Source organism: Haliaeetus albicilla, unplaced genomic scaffold (genome assembly GCF_947461875.1).
Source record: "Haliaeetus albicilla unplaced genomic scaffold, bHalAlb1.1 scaffold_39, whole genome shotgun sequence".
NCBI lineage: Eukaryota > Metazoa > Chordata > Aves > Accipitriformes > Accipitridae > Haliaeetus > Haliaeetus albicilla.
Genome location: NW_027212478.1, coordinates 429,548 through 447,802, shown reverse-complemented (window position 1 = coordinate 447,802; position 18,255 = coordinate 429,548). Strand labels below are relative to the sequence as shown.

Sequence of the window (18,255 nt, the reverse complement as noted above, 5' to 3'; positions counted from 1 at the left end):
TGCCAATATAAACACAGAGCAGAGGTATTTTATTCCAGTTCTTGTTTACGCAAAGATGGGGGCTAGGTGGTAATCCGCAAAGCTAGCACCCCTCATGCCTAAACGGGCAAGCAATTTATACAGTTCAGTTATACATATTCAATTTCCAAAGTTCTTCCAAAAACTATTACTGGGAGTCGCTTATCTCGCACAGTTTCCATTGGGCTAAAGTTTCCCTGCTTGGAATTAAAGGTACAGTGTTCTTTTCTTTTACAGCACATGCTCAAGGAGAGTGGGGGGGTAAGTCTTTTTGGTGTGGAATTGAGTTGGTGGTCATGATCTCCCCCTGCCACCTTTCTTTACCTTTCCTCCAGTTTTCGAAGATTTTTCTGACTTCATGCCTATTAGCAATTATTCAACTTTTTGGCGCCTCCTGGGGTAGGATGTTCCCTTCTTCTCAGTCTTTTAGTTCTTCTTCAGGGGCACAGTTGTTAGCAAGGCATGCATTGGTTATACAAAGGGGATCTTGTTTCACAAGACCTTTGTGGCCTTTTTCGTGTGGCTTAAGTACATAATTTCTTAAGTACATCATTTCCCCCTGTGGTGGGTTGACCCTGGCTGGACGCCAGGTGCCCACCAAAGCCGTTCTATCACTCCCCCTCCTCAGCTGGACAGGGGAGAGAAAATATAACAAAGAGCTTGTGGGTCGAGATAAGGACAGGAGAGATCACTCACCAATTACCATCACTGGCAAAAGAGACTCCGCTTGGGGAAAATTAACTCAATTTATTACAAATCAACCAGAGTAGGGTAATGAGAAATAAACCCAAATCTCAGAACACCTTCCCTCCACCCCTCCCTTCTTCCTGGGCACAACTTCACTCCCGGATTCCCTACCAACCCCCCCCAGTGGCACAGGGGGACGGGCAATGGGGTTTACGGTCAGTTCATCACACGTTATTTTCTGCCGCTTCATCCTCCTCGGGGGAAGGACTCATCACATTCTTCCCCTGCTCCAGCGTGGGGTCCCTCCCACGGGAGACAGTCCTCCATGAACTTCTCCAACATGGGTCCCTCCCACGGGCCGCAGTTCTTCACGAACTGCTCCAGCATGGGTCCTTTCCACGGTGTGTAGTCCTTCAGGAGCACACTGCTCCAGCGTGGGTCCCCCGTGGGGTCACAAGTCCTGCCAGAAAAACTGCTCCAACGTGGGCTCCTCTCTCCACAGATCCGCAGGTCCTGCCAGGAGCCTGCTGCAGCGCGGGCTTCCCACAGGGTCACAGCCTCCTGCGGGAACCCACCTGCTCCGGCGTAGGGTCCTCCACGGGCTGCAGGTGGAGATCTGCTCCACCGTGGACCTCCATGGACTGCAGGAGGACAGCCTGCCTCACCATGGTCTTCCCCACGGGCTGCAGGGGAATCTCTGCTCCGGCGCCTGGAGCATCTCCTCCCCCTCCTTCTTCACTGACCTGGGGGTCTGCAGGGTTGTTTCTCTTACATGTTCTCACTCCTCTCTCGGGCTGCCATTTCTGTCTGTCCCAGCAACTTTTTTTTTCCTTCTTAAATATGTTATCACAGAGGTGCTGCCTTGGCCGGCAGCAGGTCCGTCTTAGAGCCGACTGATATTGCCTCTGTCGGACACAGGGGAAGCTTCCAGCAGCTTCTCACAGAAGCCACCCCTGTAACCCCTCCCCGCTACCAAAGCCTTGCCACACAAAGCCAATACACCCCCCTTTGAGACTATGAGATCTCTTCATATGAGTCTCATAAGTCTCACTACTTCATTTTATCGTTACATATGCTCTAGCCATGGCTTGTAAAACCAGTCTCTTGATAGAACTTAAAACAACACAAAGTATGATTGTAATAATGACAACAGTGGTCGAAGTTTAAATTAGGTTTGCCAGCCATCCAGTAAGGGAGGATCCTGTTCCATGTAATATTTTATTTAACCACCCTATTTCCATTGTTGTTCTTCTTCTTTCTTAGAAAGGTAATATTCCCCAATTTAAAGGATTGTCTGCCAGCTCAGATGGAGGGAGACAAGCGGTTACACTAACATTCTGGATTTGCCCAAAGGACTGGATAAGCTGTAAAACCAAATTCTCTTGACCTACTGCTAGTACCAAATGGGATATTATAATATTCAGGTTCTTCATTCTCTCAAAGTTCAATGGTCTCAGATATTAGCTGAAATTTGAGTTTCCCAGTCTGTGGCTGTCCACTTTCCCTGATCTGGTTCTGGTGCTCTTTTCACTCGCGTGTAATGAATCCAGGAGTCCATTCCTTCTACTCTGGCTGCAGTACAGGTTTTCAATAACATGGTGGGAGGTCCTTTCCACCTTTATCCAACAGGAGAGAGGCCTTCTGATTTAGATACCTGTGTAGTGAAGATAAAGTATGCGAAAGAGAAATCAAATACTCTTTAACATCAGCCTGCCCTTTTATATGCATTTGGTCTCCTGTGATGTTAGAAAGACTCATGGGATATGCTTTCCCATAAACAACCTTAAAAGGACTTACTTTCCCTTTGACCCTAGGAGTTACTCGAATTCGTAAAAGAGCTATAGGTAAAGTTTCTACCCATTTAAGCTGTGTTTTCTTGACACAGTTTAGCAAGTTGCCTTTTAAGAGTTTGATTCATTCTTTCTAGCTTCCCACTTGATTGTGGCCTCCGAGGGGTGTGTAATTCCCACTTAATCTGTAAAAATTTAGAAATCTCTTGCATGACTTCTGCAAGAAAATGAGGCCCATTATTAGAGGAGATTCCTTCTGGAATACCAAATCGGGGTATTATTTCCTTCAATAAGATTCTAATTACCTCTCTAGCTCTTTGTTGGCATGGCAAGGGAAAGCCTCTGGCCAGCCAGAAAAGGTATCTACCAATGTCAATAAATATTTATATTCGTTATACCTGGGTAGCTCTGAAAAATCTATTTGCCAGTATTCCCCAGGAATTATTCCTTGTTTCACAATTCCTCCTATAACTTTTTTCCCAATTTTTGGATTATTAGCACAGCAGATGGTACACTTTTTTTACTACCATGTCTGCTACCCTTTGTATCTTTGGTCAAAAAAAAAATTTCTTTTTGCAGTTATTGTCAATGCGTCTTCTCCTGGATGCATCTCCTGATGTAATCTCTTGAGCGAAGTTTCCATCATTCTTTCAGGAATCAATAATGGCGTTAGCGGTGTTATCCACCAACCTTGTCCATTTTTGGAGCAGTCTATCTGTTCTGCTAATTCATCTTCCTTCTCAGTATATTTTGGTGGTGGTAATTCTAAACGAGGCCCTGGAATTAAAGCTTCTTCAAATTTCAGCTCCTTTAGAACTGCCTTTTTAGCAAGACAATCAGCCTTCCAATTTCCTTTTATAATTTCACTATTTCCTTTTTGGTGGGCTTTGCAATGCATTATTGCAACCTTTGGTAAGAGAACCGCTTGCAGCAGTCTCATAACTTCAGTCCCATATTTTACTGGAGTTCCCTGTGAGTTTAACAGTCCTCTTTCCTTCCAAATTGCCCCCAAATTGCATGCACCACCCCAAATGCATATTCAGAATCTGTGTGTGTATATATATTTACTCTTTTTCCATGACTTAGTTCTAGAGCTCGCATCAATGCTATTAATTCAGCCCTTTGAGCGGATGTGTTGCTAGGCAGTGCCTTAGTCTCTAGTGGTTGGGCATTTGTTACCACTGCATATCCAGCTCTTCGTTTTCCTTCCAGCATAGAGCTGCTGCCATCAGTGAAGAGCTCTACTTCTGCATCAGGCAGGGGTTCATCCTGTAGGTGTGGTCTGCTGGAATACACTTGTTCAGTCCATCTGTGAGCATGGTCGGCGCGTGACTGCTGGATTATGACAATATGCCACGTGTACAAAGCCCATGAACCAATAGACAAGGTGGCTACGGCTCGCGCAGCGCGCCTGGCCAGCGAGCGCATGCGTCATAGGCTCCCTATGTTGCAACTGAGGCGTGTTTTGGCACCCGCTGGCCATGTGTGCCGAAACCCATTCCTCTGCAAATGTGTAAATACCGGGATTTTTCTGGAGAGCATGGGGCTGGTGTACGGCGAGGCCACCATTGCCTCCGTGGGGACGCCCACGTAAAGCCGGCACCTACCGATTGCTGGGCTGAGCTCGTGGTGCAAGACAGCACAAGAATGTACGGATGGTCCATCTTCCTCACAGTCCTCGGGTCGGTACGTTAATTTGCTTTACAAGATACCCTTAGCATAATGCATGTCTGTAGTTAATAAATGCTTGCTTTTCCCCTTCTAGTCAGTGTGTGTGTTCACCTTCTCGGGAATCTGCGAAATCACCCTAAAACAGCAACCCTGTTTTATGGAATGAAATTTTTTTAATGAAAACTATCGGGAAATTTGTAACTTTGTTCCCCAGCTTTATGGGAACCAGGGGATCGGCTGGGGAAATCTCAATATTCTCCCCAGTCCCCTTTACTCAGTATCAGATGTCCCTAGCATAATTAGGTTAGTATTTGATTCTGGCCCCCTTTTCCTTGAGGATTCAGCAAATAATTTTTCTTTCTGTGGGCATTGTGTCCGCATTTTCTCGATAGGACCCCACTGATTGCTTCCAGTTGAATAGATCTGAGGTCGTGAACGGGACATGTACAAATACTGGCTGTCCCTCCAGCCCTATTGCCCGTCTCAAGGGAGCTTGTATAATGGGATGCTGTCCCCTCGTTCTCCCTGAGATTGGGCTAAAATTCTCACTCCCTGCTCTTGACCTGGAAGTGGGCTGGTGTTCCTTACAACAAATTTAATTTTCCGAGCAGTTTTCTATTCTTATCCCTTTCAGAATTTAATTCATCTTTCAAAAATGTCTTTTCAACCTCCAATTGTCCATTATGAACACTGAAGGCTGCACTTATCTTCCATCCTGCCTCTAAAGCAGTTTTGGTCACTTCAGTTTCTAGTGCACTGAATTTTGTAGCTTCAATGAGATCGGCTGCACCCATTATCTTTGCCGTACCAGATTTCAGTGCCTCCTCCTGTGCACAAGTTAGACATGCTCCAAAAATAGTGCACAGGATACCTTTCCCTTTCCCTTTTGGGTTTTTGTTGTTGTTGTTGGGTTTTGTTCCTTCGGGCAACTGAATAGTGGCTGGATAGAGACTCAAGGCATACTATTTGTTAAGGGATTTCAAGGCTCAATTCAGGTTTTGGTTCTTTGAATGGTGCAGCCACCGCCCTGTTTAGTTTAGGGCTTATCAGACAACCCAGGGCTAAGCTGTCTACACAGCTCCCCGTGAGTGAGTCATCTCTGCAGAGAGACAGGGCCTCAAGGCAACCCAAGGCTGGGTCGCTTTTGTAACCCCCCATGAGTCGCCTGTGTGCACTAGACATGGTGAAACTTGTTTGGGAGCTATGAGCCGGACAATCCATACAATCCACCCCGTGACCTGCGTCACAATTCAACCACATGTATGTCCTCCTTGACCGATGTATTGGTATAAGTTGTGTCTGTCTGCTTTGGTAGAGTTATGTATTCCTCAGTTTCTGGGTGAACCCTTACCTGAGAGTTTCTGGGTGAACCCTTACCTGAGAGATAGATCTTACAATCATTCTTTTAACACAACTAATGGCAATGCATACTACAATAATAGAAAGGATAATCACTACTATCCTGCGATTTCCTTTTCTCATCCCTTCCTTCTACATTTACCAGATTCCCCTCTGGGACCAACATCTGCACATCTTCAGCCTCCCCACCGTCCTTAACACACTGCCTTTTACATTCTTTTCCAATACAACAATTCTTTTTCTTTCTCTTTCCATTAATACTTTCTGCTAATACGTTCCATAAGCATCATCCACCAACAATCTACGTTTTTACAGTTTTCATGATCACATCTTAAAAAACAAATCAACATACGCAACTTCACCCCATTTATCATCTTTCTACAAAACAACGTCAATTGTAAAACAGTGTTATAATTCAGCAATCCATTCTCTGGCCATTTTCTCCATCCTCCAATTCATACATCAGCCACCATTGTGCACAATAAGCTTTTAATTTATCTTTCTTTAGGGGATCCTCTCCAAACTTGTTCCAATTTTTCAGGATGCATCCTAAGGGAGAACAAAGGGGAGTCTCCTGGGAAGTCGCATTGCCCATATCGGTACCGATTCTAAACCAGCGTTCTGTCCAGCAAATGAGGGATGTCTCCCTTCATTACAGAAACAATGTGTAGAATCGAACCCAGTGTTTCATACACCAAAACGAGGGACGTCTCCCTTTGTTACAAATCAATGTGTAGGAAGGAAATTATGCTCCTGCTGCATAACTTTCCTGATGCATCTTACACAGAGCCCAAAGAGGACAAAATGTCCCCAAATGCTTGCTACTCCCCCTGAGACTTTTCCTTCTTCCCTTATTTATCTATCAGAAAAATATCTCTTTTCCAATAGCGTTGCACCATTGTGCGCTTACCGCCTGACTGCAGGAGAGGAGCCAATGGAGTCCCCGATCAACGGGTCGGTGCACGCTGGAGTCCACTCAGTTCTCCTCTCCCCATCGGGTGCGGCAAGACTGTTAGCGAAAAAGCCGGTCAAAGAAACTCTCTAAGACTCAATTTTGGAGTTTTAGAAAGCAGGCATTCTTTATTGCAGCGCTGGGTGCATGGGGGATCGCTCCACCTAGCTTGCACACCATTACCTACAGCAAGCAAAATTTATATTGTTCCAGTCATATACAAATTCCTATTATCATTTACATAGTGCCCGCCCTTTGGTCATGCGCGGGGCAGGTCATCTCTTCTTCCTAGTTAGCTGGCCTTGGCAAGTTTTAATTACAAAAATTCAGCAGAACTCAAAGCTTATCATCAAGGCCCAAGACTTCTTCTCTGTTGACGCGTATCAGGCCCGAGGCCTCCTGTCTGTTGGCGACTTTAGCACATACCATTGACAAAGCTCAAGGTTTTCTTATCTAATTAGTACATACCAAAATTTCAAAGTTATTCAAGCAAGCAAATGTCCGTCACTGCAGCAATACAGTGAAGTTTTCCAGCGATACAGTGTTTTCCTTCTCATGCCTTTATTCAAGGCATCAACTCCCCCCCCTTTTATTGAGACTTTGGACCTACAAATCCAAAGCCTCAATACCCAATCTTAATTTTCATGTACACTTGATTATAACAGCTACAGCACTGAATCATTATGCAGGCTAAGATGCACACACAGATTACAATTATTGCAATAATGAATAGATTTTTCAACCAAATCCAATTAGGTAGCCATGAGGTAAGTTTGTGCCATAAGTCCTCAAATCCCCAGGATGTATTGTCCTTCGTAACCTGATGTAAGATCTTTGTTTGTTTCCAAATCTCTGCTAGATGAGTAGAAGTTCTGCCACTTTGATCTATGTATGTACAGCAGCTCGTATTAACAATTGTACAAACACCTCCCTGTGAAGCCAGTAGTTAAGTCAAGAGCCATTTGATTCTGCATTACTACATGAGACAAACTAGATATTTCGATTTGCAATGCCTGTATGGCACCGGCGGTTCTGTTTTCAATGTCCTCTATAACAGGTGATGTATTTACTATTGCCTTTTCCAATTCACTAACTCCAATTCAAGGGATAAACCATCTGGCAAAACTATGGAATCCTGAGGAATGATCTATAATGGGATTATGAACCCTCCTGGTTTGTTTGAGAAACCCATCCGCTCTGTTCATACAATCTGTCAATTATTGTTACATTGGGGACTATGGCTCCTAGTGGGCATGCTCCTTGCCAATTGGGAGGCAGTACTTTTCGAGCACATGTTCCGCATAACCAATACCAACCGCTTCCTTCTGGGACTTGGAGGCCAAAGTGATTTGATGTGTCCGTATGACTTAGTGCGGGCCTCCAGCATGATCTGGTCCTGTTACATCCTGGGAAACATCCTACAAAAGTTTTGTCATTTTGTCTAGCAGTGTAATCATCACACCCATCTTCTCCAGACTTAAGGGTGTAGGAGCTTAGAGAGTCATTATCTGGCCCATATAAGCATACAGTGGAATTTAGGTTATCTTTTGTGATGGTAACTTGTAACCTTCCTTCTTGTCTTGTTCCGGAGAGGCTTGGCCACCATGCATTGTCTGATGTCCTTTACCATATTGTGGATTGTTAAATAATGATACATTTATTGGCAGTGGCACTCCTATCAAGGGTAGGACTTAGCTTTGTCCAGAGCCTGGCATTTGGGTAGAAATCCAACAATCACTTTTGTGGAGTATTTGAGCTATATTCTGTGTTAAAATTAAATGGAGGTTCTGATCCCAAGATGGTATCTGGCACAATTGCTACCGTAATTGTTACAAACAAATCATAAAAATCAGTCATAACTTTTTCAATTTCCATTTAAGGGGAGACTCTTGTTCAACTGTCCATGAGGTTGGAGCCCTTTTCATCTTGGAATAATGAATCCACGGGCCTTTCCCTTGGACCTTGACAGCTGTATAAGTAGTCAGGAGCCCCTGGAATGGCCCCTTCCACTTCTCAGTTAGCGGCTCCAAATTCCACGACTTGATGTAGACCAAGTTTCCAGGTTGAAATGGATGGGCTGGTGTATCCAGTTCCAAGGGCCTGCTTGTCGTCACGTACTTGTGCAATTCCTGTACGGTCTTTCCCAAGGACATTAAGTAATTATTCAAGTCCATTTCCCCTTTAATGTGAATTGTTCCTGGTCTATGTGGGGCCTGGTAAGGCCTTCCATAAAGTAAGTTGCAAGGGCTCAAGCTGTTTCTACCACGAGGTTGTATTCTAATTCTTAACAGCGCTCAAGGTAGCGCTTGTATCCAAGTCATTGATGCTTCCTGACATATTTTCCCGATCTGCAATGTAAGTGTATAGTCCATTCTTTCTACTTTTCCACTTCATTGTGGCCTATAAGGGGTATGGAGACCTCATGTTATGGCTAAGTTTTTACTCAACTGTTTTATAACTTCAGCAACAAAATGTGGTCCTCTGCCTGAGGACATTCCTAAAGGGATACTGAACCTCGGGATAATTTCTTTCAACAAGATTTTAGTTACTTCTCTAGCTTAATTGGTGTGACAGGGAAAAGCTTCTGGCCATCCAGTAAAAGTATCAACTAGAAGAAGAATGTATCTATATCCCCCTTTTCTAGGCAGTTCTGTAAAATCAATTTGCCAGTAGTCTCCTGGGGAATTTCCTCCTTTTGTAACCCCCAATATTAATTTATTACTGGTATTTGGGTTATTTTTACAACAAATTTCACATTTTTCCATGATAGATGGGATAATTTCTGTCATTGCTCAGCTTATAACTATCTTTTGAAGATGTTTTACTAAATTTTCAGTTCCCTGATGTTCTTTATTTAGCAATGTTCTCATTTAGCAATTTCTCTCACTAATGAGGGTGGGATTATTATTTGCCCTGTGGGTGTGACAGCCCACCCATCTGTTTGTTTGTTCTTGTGCCTGTAAGGACTTTATTGTTAGCATCTTTACTATCATATTTAGGTGGTGTTTCCGGTAAAGTTATTTCTTTTTCTGGTAATGCCATGATGCCTGTTTCTGCAGCCTCTTTGGCAGCTTCATGTGCCAATTGATTACCTATTTCTGGTGGGTTTTTTTCCTGTTTGGTGGGCTTTGCAATGCATTATTGCTACCGCCATTGGCTTTTGAATGCTCTGTAATAGTTCTTGTATTTGTGCAGCACGCTTGATTTCAGTTCCTTGTGCTGATAGTAGTCCTCTCTCTTTCCAGATGGCTCCATGGGCATGTACAACTCCAAAAGCATACTTAGACTCTGTCCAGATATTAACCTTTCTCCCTTCACTCAGTTCCAATGCTCGAGTTAAGGCTATTAGTTCTGCCTTTCGGGCTGATGTTTTGGGAGATAAGGCTCATGCCTCTACTATGCCATCTAAGGTCATCACAGCGTATCCTGACAGTCTCTTCCCATCGCGAACAAAACCACCGCCGTCAGTATATAACTCCCAGTCTGGATTTTCTAACAGAACGTCTTTAAGATCCAGACGGCTAGCATATATTTCCTCTACAGTTTGTAAGCAATCGTGTTCTGGTGAACTCTCCGCTCAATCAGTGGAGAGGAACACTGCAGGATTTGTAACTGAAGTGGTCTTGAGATCGATGTCATCTTGTTCTAGTAGTACCACTTGGTATTTCAGCGTACGGCTGAGGGACAACCAATGCCCCCCTTTTTGTTCCGAAACTGTGACTACCGTATGTGGTACATACACAGTAATTTCCCGAGATTCCGCTGCAGTTAAGATGTCATCTACATATTGTAATACAGTTCCCTGTCCATTTTCTTTTCTCCAAATCTCTAATTCATTCACCAGCTGATTTCCAAAAATAGTTGGGCTATTCTTGAAGCCTTGTGGTAGGACCGTCCAAGTATATTGTGTCTTTCGCCCTGGTTCAGGATTTTCCCACTCAAAAGCAAAAAGCTTTGTTCACTGGTGAGGGTAGTTAGTAACGTACACAGGTTTGCAACAACTGGATGTATATCTTGTACTCTCTGATTTATTGCTCTAAGATCCTGGACTAAACGGTAATCTTTTCCGTTAGCTTTCTTTACTGGTGAGATAGGTGTATTATATTTTGGCTCACATTCTGTTAGCAAGTTATATTTTCAGAATTTTTGAACTATTGGTACCAAGCCAGTTCTCGCTTCTGATTTTAAAGGGTATTGTTTAATTCTTACCGGTGACGATCCTAGATTTAGATCAATTCTTACTGGTTCCACTCCCTTAGACCTTCTTGGAACTTCTCCTGACCAAACGATGGGGATCACTGCATCTTCTATTTCTCAAGGTATCTTGTCCCTTTTGGGATTTGTATCCTGTAACAACAAGGCTATGGCTTCGACATATTTAGATTCTGGGATTAAAATTTCAACTTCCCCATCTTTGAATCTGATTTCAGCTTCTACCTTTTCAAGTAAAGCTCTACCCAGAAAAGTTTTCAGAGAAGTTGGAAAATATAAAAACTGGTGAGTAACCCATTGTTTTCCAAGTTTAAATTTCAGGGATTTGAAAAATGGCCAGGTCTCACGAGTCCCTGTCGCACCAATGACATTTATGCTTTTGTTACTTAAATTTCCTTCTGGTGTATTTAAGACCGAATACGTAGCCCCGGTGTTGACTAAAAATTCTGTTTCCTCATCTCCCAGCTTTGCTTTAACCAGAGGTTCTGCTGGGAGAGGTTGCTCTGGTCCCCATCAGTCCTCTCCCCCTGCTTACTTCAAAGGCTTCTCTCAGCACAGCCACAAATACACGTGATTCCTCTTTCCTTTAACATCCCTCTTCCTTAATCCTTTCCTCTTCTTGACCACTGTAGCCAAACACACTACCTCATCCATTAACTTCCCTGGTCATTCAGGGACATGTTTAGAAAAATATGTTTATTGGTGCACATATCCCAGGTTTCCACAATAGTAACATTTTCTTCTAGTGTTCCTTCACATTCTCCTTCTCTTTTTCTAGGTCTTAGTTCAGACCCTGTACCTGATCATCTTTCTTCCTAATCCTTATCTCACTTGTAAACTCCTTGCAAAAGCAACTGCCAATAAATCAGCCTCTTGTTGCTTTGCTCCTCTTCTTTTTTTTCTCTTTCTTTTTCTTTTTCTTTTTCTTTTTTTTTTTTTTTGTTTCTGCTATCAGGGGCCATTTGACCCACAAGGACACTAATTGCAAGTGCATCATTAAAATTTTGTTAGCAGAGCTTGTCTGAGTCCCCCAGAATCACTGGGATGCTCATCAGGTCTCTGCCTGCATTCTTGCACTTTTAGTCCAGTTTACCAATTTACCCCTAGTTCTCCACATGCCCTAATAGCTTCTATTAAATTTCAGAGCCCTGTCTGAGAAACGGCTCAGTCTCCTACACCGTTATAGTCCCAGTGTCAATTTTTTTTTTCCCCCCTAGACTGTTGTGCTAGTTCTGCTCAGGGAAATTTAACATTCACCCTTCTCCTTTTCTTACAGGGACATCAGATCCCAGGTAGCAGCCGCAGCCTCCTCCAAGGAAGCTATCCTTGAGATTTTTTTTTCTTTTTTGGAGGAAGCTCTCTCCTCCAGGATCCACCTGTGACTCCTCCCAGCAACCACGAGAGGCTTTTAACCTCCCTTTTAGGCACCTGAGATCCCGGGTAGCAGCCCCAGACTTCCCTAAGGCACCCACCCAAGATGATTTTTCTCCTTTGGAGGAAGCTCTTTCCTCCAGGGTCCACCTGAGGCTCCCTGGAGGCATCTCCCAGAGTCTTTTGGCCTTTTCTTATAGGGACCTCAGATCCCAGGTAGCAGCCCTGGATTCTCCAAGGCAGGTACACAAGATGATTTTTCTCTTTTGCAGGAAACTCTCTCCTCCGGGATCAACCCAAGACTCCTCCCAGTTATCTCTCAGAGTCTTCCGACCTCTGCTTTCGGTACCGGAGATCGCAGCTACCTGCCTCAGACTCCTCCAAGTAAGTTACTCAAAATATTTTTTCTCCTTTAGATAAATCTCTCAACTCTGCCAGCCACCTGAGACTCCTCCCAGGCATCTCCCAGAGTCTTTTGACCTCTGCTTTCAGGACCAGAGATCCCAGGTAGCAGCCCCAGACTCCTCCAAGTAAGTTACTCCAGGTATTTTTTTTCTCCTTTAGATACAGCTCAACTCTGGCAGCTGCCTGAGACTCCTCCCAGGCATCTCCCAGAGGCTTTTGTCCTCTGCTTTACCTACCTAAGATCTCAGGTATCAGCCCCAGACTCCTCCAAGGAAGCTACCCTTGAGGTTTTTTTTCTTTTTTGGAGGAAGCTCTCCCCTCCGGGATCCACCTGTGACTCCCAGGCATCTCCCAGTCTTTTGACCTCTGCTTTCAGTATCGAAGATCACAGATCAGATTCAACAAGGGTGTAAAGAGGGTCCCGCTGGAGGACATTTTGGAATCAGTCCTCCCAAGAGCAGCGGATCTGCAGTCAGGGACTCCCCCTTGGGTCGGGACGCCACCCGAGGTAACTCCTCAAGGTAGAGAGCCCTCAACTTTTAGGTGAGTGATACGCGCATTTTGAGTCATCATTTTAAATCTTAAGAGTTCTTAAGTCGGCTGTGTAGTATTAATTCCCCTTACATCACTGAGCCTGTGGTTTACAAAATGTTACTGGAGTTCTAACTAACTTTTTACGAAAGAATAAAGCTGAGCTTTAACACCTGTTGGATTTGACTGTGTGTGCCTCCATAACATCCCTTCGAGTGTAGGTTAAAGCTCTGCCAATGAGCCCCGCTAGCTCGTGAGCCAAGACCCCCTTCCCCCTTTGAGAAAGGCGAATCCCATCTGACACCAGCAGGCCTGGGGCCGTGCCGGCCACCCCACTATCGAAAAACCCAAAACTCTGGTGGGGACACCAGCCACGACCCACGTATTAACAGACCGGGTCCGTCTCTTTCTTCCAGTGTCGCTGCCCGCAGCTGGAAGGAGAGAGGGAAAAATAAGCCGTGTTCCAGATTCCCCTCCCAACCATCCCAAGGCCCCCAAGTCTCTTTCAATCGCCCTTGGACCACGCGTTGCAGCTTCGTCGCCACCCAGGCGGAAGAGCAGTAGTGGGCAATAGCCCGTGGGCCGTCCCAGGCTGGGAAGTTTCCCAGTGCTGCCCTGAACCCGGGCCCCAGGGAGGCAGCAGGCTTCCCTAAGAGGAGGCTCTGTCCGGCATCTCGGCCCCTCTGTTCCCCTCAGAAGGGAGTCACCCACACCCCTAAGCCGTCTTGGCTTCCTCGGGGAGGTGGTCGTGATACGGGGGTAGGCCTTTCTGACCGTGGCAACACCTCTGGCGCAGCTGGCCCGAGCTCCACATCCTCCCTGGACTGGCCTTCTGCCTCCGGAGCCTCACGCCTCTTGTTGAGAGGCACCTGGGAAGGCGAGGAGGGGGTTCGCCTGCCACCCCCAGCCTGGCCTCCTTTTTCTTTTTTCCTTTTTCCTTTTTCCTTTTCCCTTTCCTTTTCCCTTTTTTCCCTTTCCTTTTCCCTTTTTTCCCTTTCCTTTTCCCTTTTTTCCCTTTCCTTTTTCCCTTTCCTTTCCCTTTCCCTTTCCTTTTCCCTTTCCTTTCCCCTTCCTTTTCCCTTTTTTCCGTTTCCTTTTCCCCTTTCCTTTTCCCTTTCCCTTTCCCCTTCCTTTTCCCTTTTTTCCGTTTCCTTTTCCCCTTTCCTTTTCCCTTTCCCTTTCCTTTCCTTTTCCCTTTTCCCTTTCCCTTTCCCTTTTTTCCTTTTCCCTCTTTTCCTTTCCCTTTTTTCCTTTTCCCTTTTTTCCCTTTTTCCTTTCCCCCGGCGGCGGGAGGATCCAGGGCCCCCCGGCTCTCGGGTGCTTTCTGGCGCCCGTTGCCGCCTCGGGGAGGGCAGAGCACGGGTCCAGCAGCCGGAGGCTCTCAGAGTCCCTGGTGCGCCTTCCCCTTCCTGCTGCCTCCCGGAGCGCTGCCGGCGGGCTGAGCTGAGCTGAGCTGAGCTGAGCTGAGCAGGTCGTCCCCTCGGTCCCACCTCACAGGGCTGGTCCCGCTCCTGCCAGCCCTTCCCAGGGCCAGGCTCTCGCACGCCCTGAGGCTGCGTGGGAGCTCTCTCTGGGTCGCCACGTCCCTGCTGGCGAGCGCAGAGGACGTGGCTTTCTGCTACCGTCGCCCGGCTCCTTCCCCCGGCCGAACTCCCCTCTGGAGCGGGCAGGGGCACGCCGCCCTTCCCCGCCAACTGCCGCCCCCGGCTCTCTTTGCCCGCTCTGGCCGCGGCGCTCCCCAGGCCGCTTCGGAAAGGGCTGGGGGTGGCGCGGCCCCTGGGCCGAGACCTGCCGCTCCGCTCCGCTGCGGGCCGGGCCGGCTCCGGGCAGCTCGCCTCGGCGACCGACTGCCAGTCGCAGTGACAGCCGGGCAGCGGCCCCAGGCTGCTCCAGGGAAGCTCCCGGAGACGAGGGCTCTCCTCTGGAGGAAGCTCTCTCCGCCGGGAGCCACCCGCCGCTCCGTCCGTCCGTCCGTCCGTCCTCGGGTCCCCCTTGTCCCGGCAGGCTGCGCTGGCGCCCGGGAAGGGCAGCGGGAGAGCCCCAGGGCTGGGCCGGGGCCGGGGCCGGCTCTGTCCTGGCGGCGACCCCCGTGCGGCGGGGGCACGGGAGGACCCCCTTTGGTCCGCCCCGGGACTGACTGACAGCGCTGCCCTCACAGCGGGGGGGGGACTGACTGACAGCGGCGTCACGCACAAAGCCCTGGGGAGCTGCCCCGGCGGGGGGGGGCGAGGCGGCAGACAAAAGGGGGTCCCTCGCCTCCCCTGCAACACACGGCCATGGGGGCTTCCTCCCCTGAACCGCTCCGCTCTGCCACAGATTGCCTCGGGGTGTGGGGGTGTGTGTGCAGTGGGGGGGACCAGGGGGGACACGGACACTGTGCATCTAGCGAGGTAGCTCTCTCTCTAGTGCAACTGTAATTGCCAACAAGCCGTAACAGCAACCATCGATTGGAGGAGCACCGGGTGTCTATACAGTATTTTCATACAAACTTATCCTCCCCAAGAAAGTCAATCGCTAATAAAGCAAAGCCAGCAGCAGGACAAGCAGCACCGGAGCAGAGGAGATCCCCCCTTTTGGGGAGGGAGCCGATAAGTAGCACAAAAACATCCTGCGGGAGGAGGAAAAACGGAGAAGCCTTTCCCAGTTCCGACTTCCCTCACCCACGAGCTCTCCGGCCTGATCACGCTGACTTCAGCAGCTAGGAGCATCAAGGTCCACAGTCACCAGTGCCAGCAATACGGCACCGGTGCCACGAGCCCAGGTGCCGCTGGAAGTGATGTCAGATACAGAAAACCCTGGGGTAGGTTAGAAAGTCCTGGTTTAAATTTAGTCACTTAGCCAAGATCAGTCTGATCTGTTCTAGTCTTCCTGTTTAACGGTGCCTCACCTGGAGCACCACTGCTGATCCCTTCTGCTCTTCCTCATGGATGCTGCGTCCCTCTTGGCAGGAAAACGGACCGCTGACCCGATACAGAGCGACTGAGCGGTCAAAGCGAGGAGGGGATACCTCCTCAAAAGACCACCGAAGGCCAGCCGAGACCCCCGCGCGTGCAGAGAGGGCATCTGATGCGTCAGGGTTATGCAATGCTATGCACACGCATCAGATAGTTTGAATACGTATTAGGTAGGAGTAGTTTAATAAATTAGATGCAATTGTTACTGTATAAAAGGGACACAACTGACAAATCCGGCCTGCTTGATTTGTGCAAAGTCCACGGAGCACCCTGCGCAGAATAAAACAGTATCTCTCCCGCCTGTGTGAGATTGGTCTCTTGCACACCGTGTACCGAATCCGCTTTTAGGACAACAGATGCAAGCGTGTGGCTTTTTCCAGGGTTTATGGGATGCCAAGGGGAAGAGAGGGAAGAGCTTCTTGTTTCTGCTTGTTCTTCTTTAAGTACCTTTCCCTTTCCTTTTAGCAGGCAGGCACTACTTTAAAGAACAAGGTGCTTTCTCAAAGTTAAAAGAATGCCTATCATCTCAGTTAAAATAAAAACCATTTTTGTTTAAATTTCATTAACCCATGTTCTTTATCGTCTAAAATGATTTTCCAAAATGGATGCGCATCTTGCCCATAATTCTGTAATGGCATTTTCCGGACTGAGACATCAAAATGTCTTTGTGTGTAGGTTGTAGCCTCAGCCAGCCCAGCTCTTGCAGGGTAAAGGCCCTTTCTTATGCAGCTGCATCTAAGATCAGGGAAGTGGGACATCCTCCTCCACCTGACAGAACCAGTGCTAAAGAAGATCAGCTCATGGATATCTTCCCTGATTTATGGCTTGCTCTCCATCTGGTCAACTCGCTAGCCATTCCCTGGTCCTCACCGCTGTCCATCTCATTGTACAGCCCACCAGCAGAAGGGACCGAACCCTGGTGCACTCAGCCTGTACCACGGTTTGTGGGACAGGACTGAGGAGAACGCCGTAAATGGAACGAGTCTCTCGACCCCATTTCTTCTTGGAGGGAAAGCATTCTTTCACTGCTGATGGGAGTCCGGGAATGAATACAGAGGCAGATAGGGTGGATAATCCATGCACCATGGTGGGAACAAGCCAAACGGACCCCATGTTGCATTATCATCTGACTCTTTTAGAACATTGCCTCATTCTGCCAGACACGTTACCTCGTCAGACAGCCACACCTTGCTACTGCTAAAGTAACAACCAGTAACACAGTGTTATGTGTTAGACCAGCATTGTGCGTGTAGGTGCTGACGGTGCCTCAGCTCAGGAGAGGGCTGAAGAATGATGGTTTATTGCAAATGCGCTGGCCTGATGGCAAAAAGCTGCCTGAGCGTGCCCTAGGCACATCTGAAATCTTAACTCCCAGCCTCATCTCACTACCTATCAAAGGCATAAATAATTACACAACTTGTAGCAGAGTGGTAAAATCTAATCCAAAACATTTTCACCAATTTTGACCTTTTTAATGCTGTGAAGCATAGGGCAGCAGTCCATCCAAGACTAGAAACCTCTACTTCTTCTTCTTGGAGGGAAGGAGTGTTTTCTGCTAGGGTAAGACTGATTAAAATAACACACAGTGCCAAGCTGATGCTTGTTTTATTAGAGTCTCATACAATGATTTTTAAATGTAAAATTCCCGACTTATGACACTCAAGGATCAACATCGTAAAGCTTGTTGCTCTTTTTTCCAAAACCTCTAGGTTGTGAAGAAAAAGACATTCTAACCCAACATCTTCAGTATGTTAATTTGAAAACGTAAACAAAGTAGAATTTCATTTTAAAGCATTTAATAGCGGAGACAAGCAATGTGTAAAGCTGAATTACAAAAGAAACAATACAACCCGACACTCATGCTACAAGTTTACCTTTCCACAACCATTAGTACTTCCAGGTCAGTTCTTTCCAACAAAGAGATGCTGTAGTGGCAAGAAGATTATGCTGGGGAAACAACAACAACAAAAATCCCCCACATTGTACCTAAAGTACTTCTCTGAGAATTGTAACAACAAGGTAATTTCTGTCCACCAGAAAGACACAACCCCAGCACAAAATAATACAGAGGAAGACCGAAAAAGTAGAGGAAACATAGAGAACAACCTGTGCCGTAACGGTCTAGTCTCAATAGTTAAGGGGACTGGCATACATTAGGATTAACAAGGAGTTTTATTCCTTCCAAAACTAACCCACCTATCAAACAAACAGTTACTGCCGACGTTCAACACGTGCTGTGCAGTGAACAGACCACTCTTGTTTCGACAGCTTTAGAGCACTCTTTTAGTCAGCAATGCCCAGCAAC

At 46.8% G+C, this 18,255-nt stretch overlaps 1 long non-coding RNA gene across 1 annotated transcript in view; it reads right to left on the bottom strand.

Moving 5' to 3' along the window:
- Positions 1-12: 12 nt before the first annotated feature.
- The window catches only part of LOC138684194 (uncharacterized), a 154,360-nt gene continuing 136,117 nt past the window's right edge, over positions 13-18,255 (bottom strand). The window contains exon 2 of the long non-coding RNA XR_011323570.1: positions 13-956. This is a non-coding gene — a long non-coding RNA (uncharacterized lncRNA). The remainder of the gene's footprint in view (positions 957-18,255) is intronic.